A 16,163-nucleotide genomic window follows, 5' to 3' on the forward strand; every position below is an offset into this window, starting at 1 on the left:
ATTATTTTTTATGATAAGGTGTTATGAGTGGGATATTGGTTCAAAAATTATGGGCATTGTGTAGTTCTCTTTACAATAGCTATCTTATTTTTTTAAAAGGTTGTACTAATTTTTTATGCCACCATCAATATATGAATGTGTTATTTTCACCAGCAAATTTTTTGGCTAATTGAAATTATACTTCACTTTAATATTGCTTTTAATATGTGTTTCTATATCATAGAATTGACATATGTTGGAGCATGAAGGAATTCAAAGCCTTTATATTTGGTCCCATCTGGAAGGATATGGATTTTTAAGGACCCTAAAAATCAGACTAGCTTCTAATTTAAATCAGTTCAAAAACTACTTTTATTCTGTGGTGTGCTCCTTATTTTGTAAATTACATTCACATTCAAACCACATCATAATAATAAAAGGCTAATGTACAAATGGTCATCACGCCGTGACACCATAACGACCGATTAGCAGGGGCCTGAGGCTGCGTGGCACCTGGCCGGGGTGGGGGACCTCTGGCCACACCCCCCGCCTAACAGGGCTTGATGGACCTGAGGCTGTGCCCCCTACCTGGCGGGGCTTGACAGTGGTGGGGCCGGCTGGGTCTGGGTCTCACCCAATGGGGGTGGAGCTGGCCGGGTCTGGGTCTCATTTGATTTCAAGGCGCACGCGTGTGGGCGGGGACTTGGCTGGGTCCCGCGGCATGCCCCAGACTCTGACAGGAGGGAGAATTTCATATACATTTTACTAATTTTCTTTCATCTCTGACACTTCCATTATAGAGCAAGGGCAAATAGCAATATTAAAATATTTCCTCTAATTAATTCCCTTTTAATGTGCACAAATTTCGAGCACCAGGCCACTGGTTTAGCCATAATTCCAATTCCTAATACGCCAAGGTTGTAGGTTCTATCCCAGGTCAGGGTAAATGCAAGGATCAACCAAAGAATGCATAAATAAGTGGGACAACAAATTGATGTTTCTCTTTCTCCTTCCATGCCCCCCTCTCTCTCAAAATCAATTTTAAAAATATGTTTATTGTCGTGGCTGGTGTGCTCAGTGGTTAGGGCATCAGCTGGCGCGCTGAAGGGTCACGAGTTTAATTCCCCATCAAGGACATGAACCTGGGTTACAGGTTTGAACCTAGGCCCCGATCAGGGTGCCTGTGGAAGCTAACCAATCAGTGTGTCTCTCACACATCAATGTTTATCTCTCTCTCCATCTTTACCTCCCCTTCCACTCTCTCTAAAAATTGATGGAAAAATACCTACGCTTGGGTGAAGATTAACAAAAAAATTTTTTTCAAGGTCATATTGAACTTTTACCAAAATAGATCACACAGTGAACCATAAAGCAAGTCAATTAATTTCATTCAGAATATGTTATTTGACCACAGTAGAATTAAGGATGAAATGGGTTATAAAACAGTAACTAACAAATCCCCTTAAAATGCATTTTTTATAACCTTCTGTATCAAAAGAGAAAGCCCAGTGAAAATTAGAACACATTTGCAACAGAGTAATGAAGATACAATATCAAAATATATGTGAATCAGCTAAAGTTATTATTGATGGGAAATTTATAGCCTAAAATGTAGATGCCAGAAATAAAAACGTCAAAAGTCACTTATCTAAATATCCACCTAATGAAATTAGGAAAATAACAGCAAATTAAACCCAAAGTTGAAGGAAAGAAATTATAAAAAAGTAGAAATGAATGGAAGAGACAACACAATAGGTAATATCAACAAAGCTAAATGTTGTTCTTGGAAAAGATCAGTAAAATGAATAGCCCTCTAATAATGCTGATCAAAAAAGAAAGCATAAATTACCAATATTAGATAATTTCTCTACAGATGCTACAGTTCTTAAAATCATAAGATTTTATGAACAACTTATGTAGGCAGATTTGAAATCTTTGATCAAATGAACACATTAAACACATTTTACCAGAAGAGGCACATGAAGAAACATAATATCTGAATATTATTTTTATCTATTAAGAAATTGAATCCATTATTGAAATTTTTTTACAAAGGAAACCATATCTAATCAAAATCACAGACACCTCTCATAGCAATATGTTTACCGATACATATCCTAGGACAATGGAAACTAAGGAGAAAATAAACAAATGAAACTATATCATAATAAAAAGCTTCTACACAGCAAAAGAACCATCAACAAAATAACTAGCGATCCCACTGCATGGGAGAATATATTTGCTAATGATACATCCAATAAGTGTTAATCTCCAAAATTTAAGGGAACTCGGACAATTTTAAAAAAGGAAGATAACCAATCCAATAAAAACATGGGCAAAGGACTTAAATAGACACTTCTCCAAAGTGGACAGACAGCCAAAAGGCATATGAAAAAATACTCAAAAATCACTAATCGGAGATGGAAATCAAAACAACAATGCAATACAACCTCACACCTGTCAGAATGGCTATCATCAACAAACAATAAGTGTTGGCGAGGATGTGGGAACCCTCGTACAATGCTGGTGAGAATGCAGACTAGGTGCAGCCTCTTTGGAAAATAGTCTCAAGTTTCCTCAAAAATTTAGAAATGGAACTCCCATTTGACCCAGTGATGCCACTTGTAGGAATAAATCCTAAGAAATCAGAAAGAATATGCACCCCTATGTGCATAGCAGTGCAATTTACAATAGCTAAGATTTGTAAACAGCCTAAGTGCCCATCAGCAGATGAGTGGATTAAAACCTGTGGTACATCTACACAATGGAATACTTTGCAGCTGTAAAAAAGAAAGAACTACCATTTGCAACAGCATGGATGGACCTGGAGAGTATTATGCTAAGCAAAATAAGCCAGTCAGAGAAAGATAAGTATCATATAATCTCACTCATATGTGGAATCTAATGAACAACATAAACTGATGAACAGAAATATATCCAGAGAAACAGTAGCACTGAAAAGACTGTCAAAACTAAGAGGGAAGGCAGGGGAGGGTGGGTGGATAGGAAGAGAGCTACCAAAGAATTTGTATGCATATATGCATAACCTATGGACACAGACACGAGGGTGGCGAAGGCTTCGGGTGGGGGGAAAGGGGCGGGCTAGGAGAGGTCAATGGGGCAAAAAGGGGACGTATGTAATATTTTCAACAATAAAGATAAAAAAAGAAAAAAAACATGCCTAGATTACTAGTGAATTCTTGTTTCAAGAAGTAACCATTATCTTACTGAAACTCTTCCATACCAAACTCTGACGATGACATTTAAGAAATATAATTATATTTGAAGTAGCATAATTAAATTTAAAGTAATATAATTGGTAATCCCAGAGTTGATTATCTTTCCAGGACCAGATGTATAACAGTTATATGGGGAATTGGAGAATCCCTAACAGTCTTCTGAGGGTTCAGACTTCCTCGTCTTCCACATTGCTTCAGATCAGCTCTTTATGTTACACTAGAGGCCCAGTGCACAAAACCGTGCACTGATAGGGTCCCTAGTGGCTGCCTCCCTTTCCCCGGCCACCTGCTGCCACCAGGGCCTCCCGCCCTTCCCCCAGCCTCCTGCTGCCAGCCAGGACCTCCCTTCCTTCCCCTGGCCAGCCCTGCCCCCTGGTTGAACTCCCGGTTGAGGGGAGAATATGCATACTACACTTTTATTATACAGGATTTCCACTGATTCCCTCAGCTTTCTCTGAGGGAATATTTCTATATTTCTATTGCCCTCTTGTCCACTCTCAGGTGCTACCACCTTCTCTATCCCATCTTTTGTGGTCCTTATATCCCCAAGAATAATGGGAATATATAGATAGTAGCAACTAACTTCCTTACAGTGGCAGGACTCAAGACTCACTGCTTATCTGATTCTAGGGCCCATGCTGCAAAGAACTAACCTTTATCATTTCCAAGCATTAATTCTGTAGGAAAATATAGAGGACTGGGGAACGTCACCTGATCCCTTCAAGTTAAATCTCAGGGTATTTTTTTCTCAAGCTTAGTCTTGCTCCTTTTTCCTTTTACCTCTATCCAGACCCTCAGCAAACTTTCTTCTAGTGATAAGTATCATTATATACTTATGTCCCCAGGACTCCTTTTTTTCTCCCTGACCTTGAAAATATGCAAAAGTAAAATATTTTAATTACTTGTTTTCTTTTGGATTAATGGTATGATTTCTAATCACAATGGAGAAACAGACCTGGGGAAAGAGGTAAATGGAACAAATGTAGAAAAATTATCTGTGTATATTAGGTTAAAGTATATAAATTGCCATTATTCAACTTTGTATTACAAAGACAATTTTATATGAAATTGTTTCCCTTTTTTAATATATTTTATTAATTTTTACAGAGAGGAAGGGAGAGGGATAGAGAGTCAGAAACATCGATGAGAGAGAAACATTGATCCTGCACACCCCCACTGGGGATGTGCCTGCAACCAAGGTACATGCGCTTGACCAGAATCGAACCTGGGACCCTTCAGTCCGTAGGCTGACGCTCTATTCACTGAGCCAAACCAGTCAGGGCTATGAAATTGTTTCTAAATCCTTTCTAAGAGGGTAAATGAAAGCTCCTCTGCTTTTGTATCAGGAGTATCAATTTTTTTGATCCTGCCTTTATTTTTTAAATACTTTTTTTCAATTCCATTGACATACATTATATTAGTTTCAGGTGTACAATTCTGATTAGACATTTATATAACTTAGAAAGTGACCACCCTTATAAATCTAGTACTCATCTCACACCAAACATAGTTATCCTATCTAATAAAAGAGTAATATGCAAATTGACCATACCTCTGCTACACCCACAAGCCATGGCCACCAGCCAATCAGGAGTGAGTATGCAAATTAACCCAACCAAGATGGCTGCTGCCACAGAGAGAGCAGGAAGCTTGGGTTTCCTTGGCAATGGAGGAAGCCAAGTTTCCGCACACCCTGGTGGGCGCAAGCCTCCACTCAAGGCAACAAAGTTTCAATTATACAAGATAAATAAATCCCAACAAAAATGGCGGCAGCCACCGGGCTGGAGAGAGCAGGAGGCTTGAGTTGCCCCAGGCAATGGAGGAAGCCAAGTTTCCGCAGCCCTGGCCTGCCTTGGCCTCCACTTAAGGCTACAAAGTTTCAATTATAGAAGAAAAATAAATCCCAACAAAAATGGCTGCAGCCAGGGAGTGAGCAGGAAGCTTGGCTCCGCTCAAGGCTACAAAGTTTCAATTATAGAAGATAAATAAATCCCAGATACCAGGGCCTCTGCTTGGGTCACCGGGGGGCGTGGCCGGCCTGCAAACCACCTGTGGGCCGCCCTCACCCAGGCTGCCCCACGCCCTAAGGGAACCCCCACCCTGATCCCCGACACCCTTCAGGGCAAACCAGCTGGCCCCCACCCATGCACCAGGCCTCTATCCTATCTAATCCTATCTAATAAAAGAATAATATGCAAATTGACCATCACTCCAGCCCACAAGATGGCTGCCCCCATGTGGACACAAGATGGCCAGCAGGGGAGGGCAATTGGGAGGGACCAGGTCTTCAAGGGAGGGCAATTGTGGGTGATCAGGCCAGCAGGGCAGGGCAGTTGGGAGGGACCAGGCCTGCAAGGGAGGGAAGTTGGGGACAATGAAGCCTGCAGGGGAGGGCAGTTAGGACTGACCAGGCCGGCAGAGGAGGGTCATTAGGGGTGACCAGGCCTGCAGGGGAGGGCAGTTGGGGGCAAAGAGGCTGGCAGGGGAGCAGTTAGGCATCAATCAGGCTGACAGGGGAGTGGTTAGGGACTGATCAGGCTGGCAGGCAGAAGTGGTTAGGGGCAATCAGGAAGGCAGGCAGGCGAGCAGTTGGGAGCCAGCAGTCCTGGATTGTAAGAGGGATGTCCGACTGCCCGTTTAGACCCGATCCTAGTGGGATCGGGTCTAAACGGGCAGTCGCACATCCCTAAAGAGGTCCCAGATTGGAGAGAGTGCAGGCTGGGCTGAGGGACACACACCCCCGTGCACGAATTTCGTGCACCAGGCCTCTAGTCTTATATAATAAAGAGCTAATATGCTAATTAGGCCAAACAGCAGAACAGCCATCCAGACGACCTTCCAATGAAGCCGGGGCTGCGAGGGCCAAGCCCCTTGCACAAATTTCATGCATCGGGCCTCTATACTAATAAAAGGGTAATATGCTAATTAGACTTGGAGACCTTCCAGAAGACCTTTCGATGTTCTTCTGGACAAAGCCATGGTGGCAGGGCCGAGGTAGAGGCAGTTAGTGGCCAAGAGTGGAGGGCAGTTGTGGGTGATGAGGCCAGGATGGGACAGCAGTTGTGGGTGATCAGGGTGGCAGTTGGGTGTGAGCAGACCGGCAGTGGAGTTCAGTTGGGGGCAATCAAGCTGGTGGGGGGGAGTTGGGGGTGAGCAGGCTGGCAGGGGTGGCAGTTGGGGGTGAGCAGGGAGGGCAGTTGGGGGTGAGCAGGCTGGCAGGGGTGGGCAGTTGGGGATGATCGGGCTCCTGGGGGGGCAGTTGGTGGCAACCAAGTTGGTGGAGGGGGGGCAGTTGGGGGTGAGCAGGCCAGCAGACAGAGTGCTTAGGGGCAATCAGGCTGGCAGGTAGGTGAGTGGTTAGGAGCCAACAGTCCCTGATTGCGAGAGGGATGTCCAACTGCCTGTTTAGGCACGATCCCTGTGGACATCCCCCGAGGGGTCCGAGATTGCAGGGGGTGCAGGCCGGGCCGAGGAACCACCCCCCTCTGTGCACAAATTTCGTGCACTGGGCCACTAGTTACAATATAATTGACTATACAGCCTAATCCCTATGCTATATTTTCCATGCCCATGACTATTTTGTAACTACCAATTTGTACTTCTTATTCTCTTTCTAATTCTTTAAATTGTAGGGTTACATACCAGTAGTTTGTTATTAATTTTTTAAAAAATATATTTTATTGATTTTTTACAGAGAGGAAGGGAGAGGGATAGAGAGTTAGAAACATTGATGAGAGAGAAACATTGATCAGCTGCCTCCTGCACAGCCCCTACTGGGGATGTGCCCACAACCAAGGTACATGCCCTTGACCGGAATTGAACCTGGGACCCTTCAGTTTGCAGGCTGATGCTCTATCCACTGAGCCAAACCAGTTAGGGCAGTTTGTTATTAATTTTTCTTGTTTTTTGAGGTAGGCCTGTAGCGCTATGAAATTCCCTCTCAGAACTGCTTTTGCTGTGTCCTGGAGATTTGGGGTTGTGTGTTCATTTTCATTTATTTCCAGGAAGTTTTTTATTTCTTGATCTCGTTGGTAACCCATTCATTGTTTAATAACATGGTATTTAGACTCCGTGTGTTTGAAGGTTTTTTGTGTTTTTACTATAGTTGATTTCTAATTTCAATCCATTAAGGTCTGAGAAGATGATTGATATGATTTCAATTTTGAGCTCGTAGAGACTTGTTTTGTGCCCTAACATGTGGTCTATCTTTGAGAATGACCCATGGGCACTTGAGAAGAATGAATATTCTACAGCTTTGGGGTGAAATGTTCTATACATGTTAATTAAATCCATTTGATTCAGTGTGTCATTTAGAGTCACTGTTTCTGTCTTAATTTTTGTTGGGAAGACCGATCCAGTGAAATCAGGGGAGTATAAAAATCCCCTACTATTACTGTATTGCTGTTGATCTCTCCCTTAAAGTCCTCTAGAAGTTGTTTTTATGTATTTAGGTACTCCTATATTGGGTGCATATATGTTTACCAGGGTTATATCCTCTTGTTGGACTGAACCCTTTAGTATATGTAGTGACCTTTTTTCCTGTTGTGATAGCCTTAATGTTGAAGTCTACTTTGTCAAATATGAGTATGACTACCACCGCTTTTTTTGTTTGTTTGTTTCCCTTTGCATGGAAAAAAATTTTACATCCCTTTGCTATAATCCTGTGTGAGTCCTTTGTTCTGAGTTGGGTCTCTTGTAGACAGCATGTAATTGGGTCATGTCTTTGTATCTATTCAACTGCCCTATGTCTTTTGATTGGAGCTTTTAATCCATATACATTTAAGGTTATCATTAATAGATACTTATTGCTATTTTAATTCTGTATGCCTAGGTTTCTCTATTTCTTCTTCTCATTACAGCCGAACCCTTTAGCATTTCTTGCCATGCTGGTTTGTTGGTGATAAACTCCTTTAGCCTTCTTTTATCTGAGAAGCTCATTATTTCACCATCTATTTTGAATGATAGCCTTTCTGGATATAGTAATCTTGGTTTCAGATGCTTGCTTTCTGTTACCTTGAGTACTTCATGCCATTCCCTTCTCACCTGCGGAGTTTCTGATGAGAAATCAGTTGTCAGCCTGATAGGAGCACCTTTGTAGGTAACAGTTTGCTTTTCTCTTGCTGCCTTTAAGATTCTCTCTTTGCCGAAACCGGTTTGGCTCAGTGGATAGAGCGTCGGCCTGCGGACTGAAGGGTCCCGGGTTCGATTCCGGTCAAGGGCATGTACCTTGGTTGCGGGCACATCTCCAGTGGGGGGTGTGCAGGAGGCAGCTGATCGATGTTTCTCTCTCATCGATGTTTCTGGCTCTCTGTCCCTCTCCCTTCCTCTCTGTAAAATATCAATAAAATATATTTAAAAAAAAAAAAAAAAAAAGATTCTCTCTTTGCCTTTAATTTTTGGCATTTTAATATGATGTGTCTGGGCATGGCACTGTTTGGGTTTTTCTTGCTTGAAACTCTGTGCCTCCTGAACTTGTATGACTTTTTCCTTTACCAGATTAGGGAAGTTTTCTGCCATTATTTCTTCAGACACGTACTATATCCCTCGCTCACTTTCTTTTCCTTCTGGCACTCCAATTTTGCAAATATTATTACAGTTCATGTTGTCATATAGCTCCCTTAAACTGTCCCTGTTTTTTAATTCTTTTTTGTTGTTGTTGTTTTTTTTCTCTGATTGAGTAATGTTTTTCTACCCTATCTTCTAATACACTGATCTGATCCTCGGCTTCCCCTAATCTGCTGTGTATTCCTCCCAATGTCTTCTTTATTAGTGCTACATCATTCTGTATTTCCTACTGGTCCTTTTTTCATCGTTACTATATCTTTTCTCATGCTGTTGAGTATCATTATTCTGAAATCTATATCAGATAATTTCTTTTCTTTTTTTTTTCTTCAATTTTAAAGTATTCAGTTTATTAACTGACCAGATTACAAAAATAACCATGGTAGATACCTTAATTCATTCTTCTAAGAAGCCTATTGATCTCGTCTTCCCTGTTACTAGCATCTCCACCTTCTACACAATGGGTGGTCTTTTCTTCATTCCACCTCATGAAGAAGATAACTTGAAGGGCCACAGGAAGTTGTTTACTTCTTTGAAGCGCTTTCCAACAGTATATATCTCATGAATCAGATCTTCCATGCAGATGATGCCATATTTACCAGGAGATCATGCAATCAATGAGTTATCTGTCAGAGCAATCAATTTTTTATTGATTTTCCCATAACCACACTTTGTAGATCAGTTCATTTACTGACTTCAGGTGTGGGTATCCCCATGCAATATATGGCTCCACAATTCTCAGCATGTTAGTCGAAGCTTTGTTGACCTTAACAAAGGTGCTGTTGAAGATCTAGCAAAGGCAAAGAAGCTGCAGCACTTTCCAGACCTTTAGGCTTACACCATAAATACCTCTGATCTTGATGACAAATGCCAATTTAGGTTCGTCAGGTACATAGAAGTTGCCAGCTTTTCTTGCCATCCTAGCCATTGGAATCTCAGTTCTGTACTTCTGCCTGTATTCCTTGTGATAGTGCTTAGCCTTTTCATAGATGAGCTTTCTTCTTGTCTTTCGAAGCATCTTTTGGGCAAATTTCATTCTCAGGCACTTGATCTTCAGCTATGTAAAATTCCTTCACTTTTTCTTGAGGGTTTCTGGCACAGCAGGAACCTTCTTTTTCTTCTCTTCTGAACCCTCCATGGTTCCAGCTGGAAAAGTCAGATACATTTCTTATCTCCATGTTGTTTAGCTCTTCTTCTGGAGAATTCTCTTGTTCTTTCATTTGAAGGTTGTATTTTTGTCTCTCCATTTTGGCTGCCTGTTTGTGTCTGTGTATTTGGTAGATCTGCTACAACTTCCATTCTTTAGTGCAGGACAATTTCAGACACTGTTTCTGACTGGCCCTGAGTACGCTGTTTGGAGCTATCATTAATCCACAGCTTGTGGCTCCCTATGCTGAGGCTGGATGCCTTTGGAAAGAACCAAGATGTGCACCAGGGTCTCCTTTTCCTAGCTCCAGGCCCAGAAGGAGATCAGGCAAAGACTCAAAGCCTCCAGAGATCTTCCTCTGCCTGCAATCTGATTGTTATCAGCTTTGATTAGCCTCAGGCTATTGACAACAGGGTGTGGTGAGAGGTCTTCCAACAGGGTGTGGCAATTCCCTTTCCTCCAGGAAAAACCACCTGGATAGCAAAGGTCCTTTGGCAAAAGGTGTCCTCCACAGTGTGAGGGAAAGATTCAGCACAGGAAGCTGGGGTGGCTCCCCTCCAAACTCCAACTCCAGAATCCCAACCCTGGACTCTCCTCACACAGCTCCAATCCACTCTGCCCTCCCTCTGCAGGAGACCAAGGTGAGTGGCTACACAGGAAATTTTGTTCCTTGGCTCTTTAAGAGTATGCCTGAATTTTAGGTGCCTCTAGCTGGCAGACAGCAACTCTGCTGCTTTTCACAACCAGGTTTTATGTGGACACCTTTCTCAGTTCTGATGCTCTGGCCTGGGGTTTAGACCCCAGAGTTCTCAATAGGAACTCCCCATAGCAGAGATATCCCTCCTGATCTTCAACTGCTTTCTGTGGGAGCCTGACCACCCCTTTCGCATCTCCGAACTTCCTTCTGGTCTCTATGCAGGTTTTTGTCCTTCCTTGGTTATCAGGGTTCTTTCCAGCTAGTCTTCTGTTGATTTTCCCAGGTGGTTTTTCGATACTTTAGTTGTATTTCTACTTTGGTCCTAGGAGAGTGTCAGTACAAAACTCCCATTTTGTACTTCTTAATCTCTTCACCTTTTTAATAAAACCCATCCTACCAACTTACCTCCCATCTGGCCACTATAAGTTGGTTCTCTGTATCTAAGAGTCTATTTCTGTTTGTTTATTTTGTTGTTTTGAGTCCACATATAAGTGAAATCGTGGCATTTGTGTTTCTCTATCTGACTTACCTTACTTAGCACACTACCCTGTAGGTATAACCATGTTGTTGCAGATGGTAAGGTTTCATTCCTTTTTATGGCCTATTACTATTCTGTTGTATATATGTACTGTGTATTTTATCCAGTTTTCTATTGATGGGCACTTAGGTTGCTTCCCTACTTTGGCTATTACAAATAACTAGAGGCCCGTTGCATGAAATTTGTGCACTGGAGGGGGTGTCCCTCAGCCCAGCCTGCACCCTCTCCAATCTGGGACCCTTCGGGGGATGTCTGACTGCCAGTTTAGGCCAGGATTGGGCCTAAACCGGCAGTCGGACATCCCTCTCACATTCCGGGACTGCTGGCTCCCAACCACTTGCCTGCCTGCCTGCCTGATTGCCCCTAACCGTTTCTGTCTGCCAGCCTGATCGTCCCCTAACAACTCCCTTGCCAGCCTGGTCATCCCTAACTGCCCTCCCCTGCAGGCCCGGTTGCCCCCAACTGCCCTCCCCTGCTGGCCTGTTCACCCCCAACTGCCTTCTCTTGCCGGCCATCTGTGTGGCCATCTTGTGATGACATGAGCCCGGCTATCTTGTGACCACATGGGGGCAGCCATCTTGTGACCACATGGGGGCCGCCACTTGTGCGAGGGTGTGACAGTCAATTTGCATATTACCTCTTTATTATATAGGATGCTGCAGTGAGCATAGGGATGCATATATCTTTATTCTTTTTTTATTGAACTTGGGTTAATAAAATTATATAGGTTTCAGGGGCACATATATAATCTATAATACATAATCTGTATATTGTATTGTATGTTCACACCAAGCCAGGTTTCCTTTCAGGACCATTTATCCCCCTATATCTTTTCAAATTAGTGTTTTGGATTTCTTCAGATAAATACTAGTATATCTAGAAGTGGAATTGTTGTGTCATAAGATAGTTCTAGTTTTAATTTTTTGAGGAACTTCCATACTATATTCCATAGTAGCTGCACCAATTTTCTTTCCCACCAATAGTGCCCAGGTGTTCAATTTTCTTCACATTCTCACCAACACTTGTTGTCTTTTTATATAGTGACTAGAGGCCCAGTGCACGAATTCGTGCATGGGTGGGGTCCCTTGGCCTGTCCGGCGATCAAGGCCTATTGGGCGGGCCTGCCGGCCTGGGGGAGGGACCCCAGGAGGTTGGCCGGCCAGCCCCCCAATTGTGGGGCCAGCCAGGTGGGGGGGCGGGGCTGTAGGAGGTTGGCCAGCCAGCCCTCCCATCGGGGCCAATCAGAGGGGCCAGCCGGGCAGTGGGGCAGTGGCCACCGGAGGTTGGCTGGCCAGGGGGAGCGGCCGTGGGAGATTGGCTGTGGGAGCGCACTGACCACCAGGGGACAGCTTCCGCACCACCCCCTGGTGGTCAGTGCGCATTATAGCAACTGGTCGACCGGTCGTTCCCATTGTTCTGGTCATTCGGTTGTAATGGTTGGCTTAGACTTTTATACATATACATTGCCATTCTGACAGGTATGAGTTGAGATCTCATTATGTTTTTAATTTTCATCTTTCTGATAATTAGTGACATTACACATCTTTTCATATTTCTGTTAGTTATCTGTATTTCCTCTGTGGATAAATGTATATTTAGGTTCTCTAATTAGATTGTTTCTATTTTCGGTGTTAAGTTCAATGGATTCTTTATAAATTTTGGATAGTAACCCTTATGGGATGTATCGTTGGCAACTATTTTCTTCCAATCAGTAGATTGTCTTTTTTTCTTGCTAGTTTCCTTTGCTGTGTGCAAAAACTTAAATTTGATTTAGTTCCATTTCTTTATATCTTTTTATTTCTTTTTCTTTTTCAATGACACATATCCAAAAAAGTATTACTAAGAGCAATGCCAAAGAGTTTACTTCCTATGTCTTCTAGGAGTTTTATGATTTGGATCTTGCATTTAAGTTTTTACCATGCCATTTTTATTACTATAGCTTGGTAGTATAGTTTGTTATCAGGTAACAGAACTTTGTTCTTCTTTTTCAGTATTGCTGTATTTTAGCATTATTTGTTCTAGTTCTGTGAAAAATGTCATTGGTAATTTGATAGATATGACATTGAATATATCAACTGAGGTATTATGGACATTTTAATGATGTTAATCCTTCTATCCATGAGCTCAGTATATGCTTCAATTTATTTGTATCTTCTGCAGTTTCTTTCTTCAATGACTTACAGGTGTTTTATCTTCTTGGTTAAATTTATTCCTAGGTATTTCACTTTTGTTACTGTTGCAAGTGTAAGTAGGGCTGTTTTCTTAATTTTACTTTCTCATAGTTTGTGAATATTAATTTTGCATTTTGCTACTTTACTGAATTCATTTATTAGTTCTAATAGTTCTTTAGTGGCATCTTTAGGGTTCTCTATGTATCGTATCATGTCATCTGCAAATAATGAAGTTTTACTTTTGCCTTTCTAATTTGGATGCCTTTTATTTATTTTTCTTCTCTGATTACTGTAGCTAGGACTTCCAATAATGTGTTAGATAAAATTGTTGAAAGTGGACATCCTTCTCTTGTTCCTGATCTTAAGGAAAATGCTTTTAGTTTTTCCCTGTTGAGTATGATGTTAACTGTGGGTTTGTCACATAAAGCCTTTGCTATGTTCAGCTATGTTCCCTCTGTTCCCACTTTTCTGACAGTTATTAATGATGCTGGCTTTTGTTGAATGCTTTTTTTGCATCTATTGATATGACCATATGATTTTTGTCTTTCACTTTATTTATGTGGTGTATCATATTAATTGATTTGCAGGCATTATACCAACCTTGTATCACAGGAATAAATCCCTCTTGCTAATGGTGTATGACCAAGTATTGCTGAATTCAATTTGCTAATTTTTTTTGAGAGGTGTTTTTTTTGAGAATTTTTCATCATGGATATTGACGTATAATTTTCTTTTTTTGTAATGCCTGTGTTTGGTTTTGGAGTCAGGGTAATGCTAGCTTCATAAAATGAATTTGGGAGCCTTCCCCCCCTTTTTTTAAAATAATTTGAGGATGATTCATGTTATTTATTATTTTTTAATTGCTTTTAGAGATGGAGGAAAGGAGAGGGAGAGGGAGAGAGGGAGGGAGGGGGAAAGAGAGAGAGAGAGAGATCAGTGTGAGAGAGATACATTGATTGGTTGCCTCCCACACCTGATGGGGTTTGGAACCTGCAACCTAGGTATGTGCCCTGACAAGGAATCCAACTCGTCATCTACAAATGCATGGAAGGACACTCCAACCAACTGAGCCACACCAGCCAGAGCTAGGTGTTAATTCTTTTTTATCTGTTTGGTAAAGTTCACCTGTGAAGCTTTCAGTTCCTGGATTTTGTTGGTTGTGAGTTTTTTTTTTATTACTAATTTGATTTCAATAGTAGTTATCAGTCTGTTCACATTGTCTGTTTCTTCTTGAGTTAGTCTTGGAAGATTGTATGTGTTTAGGAATGTATCCATTTCTTCCAGATTGTGTAATTTTTGGCATATAATTGTTCATAATATTTTCTTATAATCCTTATAATTATTATAAATTCTTTCAAATTCTATTGTCACTTTTATTTCTGATGTTATTTATTTGGGTCCTCTCTTTTTTTTTTCTTGATGAATTTGATTAAAGGTTTATCAATTTTGTTTATCTTTTCAGAGAACCAGCTCTTGTTTTCTTTGAACTTTTGTATTGTTTTGTTAGCCATTTTATTTATTTCTTCTCTGGTCTTTTTTATTTCCTTCCTTCTCCCTTTGGGCTTTGTTTGTTGTTCCTTTTCTAGTACTTTTAGGTGTAAAGTTAGATTATGTATTTGAGATTTTTTCCTATTTCTTGAGATAGGATTGTATTTCTACCGTGTTCCCCCGAAAATAAGACAGTGTCTTATATTAATTTTTGCCCCCAAAGATGCACTAGGTCTTATTTTCAGGAGATGTCTTATTTTTTTCCATGAAGAAGAATACGGTACACATTTATTGTTAAATGAAAATAAAGGAAATTTATTACCTGTATACGGTACGGTAGTACAGTAGTTGTCAACACAAACCAGACAAACTGTGAATCCTACAGTATCAAGAATTTACTCATTTATTCAATGACAATCATGTCATCATCTTCTGGAACATCATCATAACAATCCAGTTCCTGAATTTCCTGGTGAATTTCTTGTGACTCCATTTCTTTCAGAATCAGTGGACCAAATCTCTCATGTTTAGCAATAGCACTGTCTTTAAATGAGTACTTCTTGTCAAGGTAGCCTGCTCGCAGTGCATTTGCAATGCAACTGTCAGTGATTTTCTCCCATGAATTCTTCACCCAAGTCACAACTTCTTGCAGTTTAGGTTTCACAAAGTTTCCACGCTGATTTCTCTCCATTCTATTTTCAATGTAGTCATTAATTTCCATGCGCAAATTGTCTTTGAATGGCCTGTTTATTGCAATATCAAGAGTATGGAGATAGGCCGTCATTCCTGCGGGAATCATTATCTGATCTATTTTTCTTTCGTGAAGAAATGTCTTCATGTCTTTAGCGCGGTGAGTGCTGGCTGCATCCCAGACTAGCAGACCTCTTTGGCTCCCTCGCATAACAAGCAGCAGCATTAAATCGACCCACTTCCTTATAACTGCTTGTGTGTCCCAGGCTTTTCAGTTTCAAGAATAAAAATGCGCAAAACACGTTCAATCTTTTCCTTCTTACCCTTAGAAATGATTAAAGGTGGGATTTTAGTGCCATCCAGATGAATTGCCAAAATACAGGAAACACGTGCACTTTCGTAAGCAGTGGAGGGAATGTACGCTAAGGAGGCACCCCGCTGTTCAATTGTTGTTTGAGATGATTGGCCCATAAACACTGCAGTTTCATCCATAGCAATCATGTTGGAAAGATTGTATTTAGAGAAGTCGGCATCATCCATAAAGGACTTGAATGCAAGTGCTCACTTAATAACTTGAGTATCTTCCAACCTAAACAATGTTGTAGATCTTCTTAAAGATAGTTCACTTCGCTGAAGGAAATTATCCAGCCAG

General features: G+C 41.3%; 1 protein-coding gene and 1 pseudogene across 2 annotated transcripts in view; one reads left to right on the plus strand and one right to left on the minus strand.

Moving 5' to 3' along the window:
* The window catches only part of HMG20A (high mobility group 20A), a 154,064-nt gene that overhangs the window by 7,671 nt on the left and 130,230 nt on the right, over window positions 1–16,163 (plus strand). The gene's annotated exons all lie outside the window — the stretch shown is intronic.
* Window positions 9,172–9,927, minus strand: LOC308248030 (large ribosomal subunit protein uL30-like; annotated as a pseudogene). The gene has a single exon. The product of its transcript is annotated as a large ribosomal subunit protein uL30-like (transcript).

This window comes from Plecotus auritus (assembly GCF_963455305.1).
Source record: "Plecotus auritus genome assembly, chromosome: 1".
NCBI lineage: Eukaryota > Metazoa > Chordata > Mammalia > Chiroptera > Vespertilionidae > Plecotus > Plecotus auritus.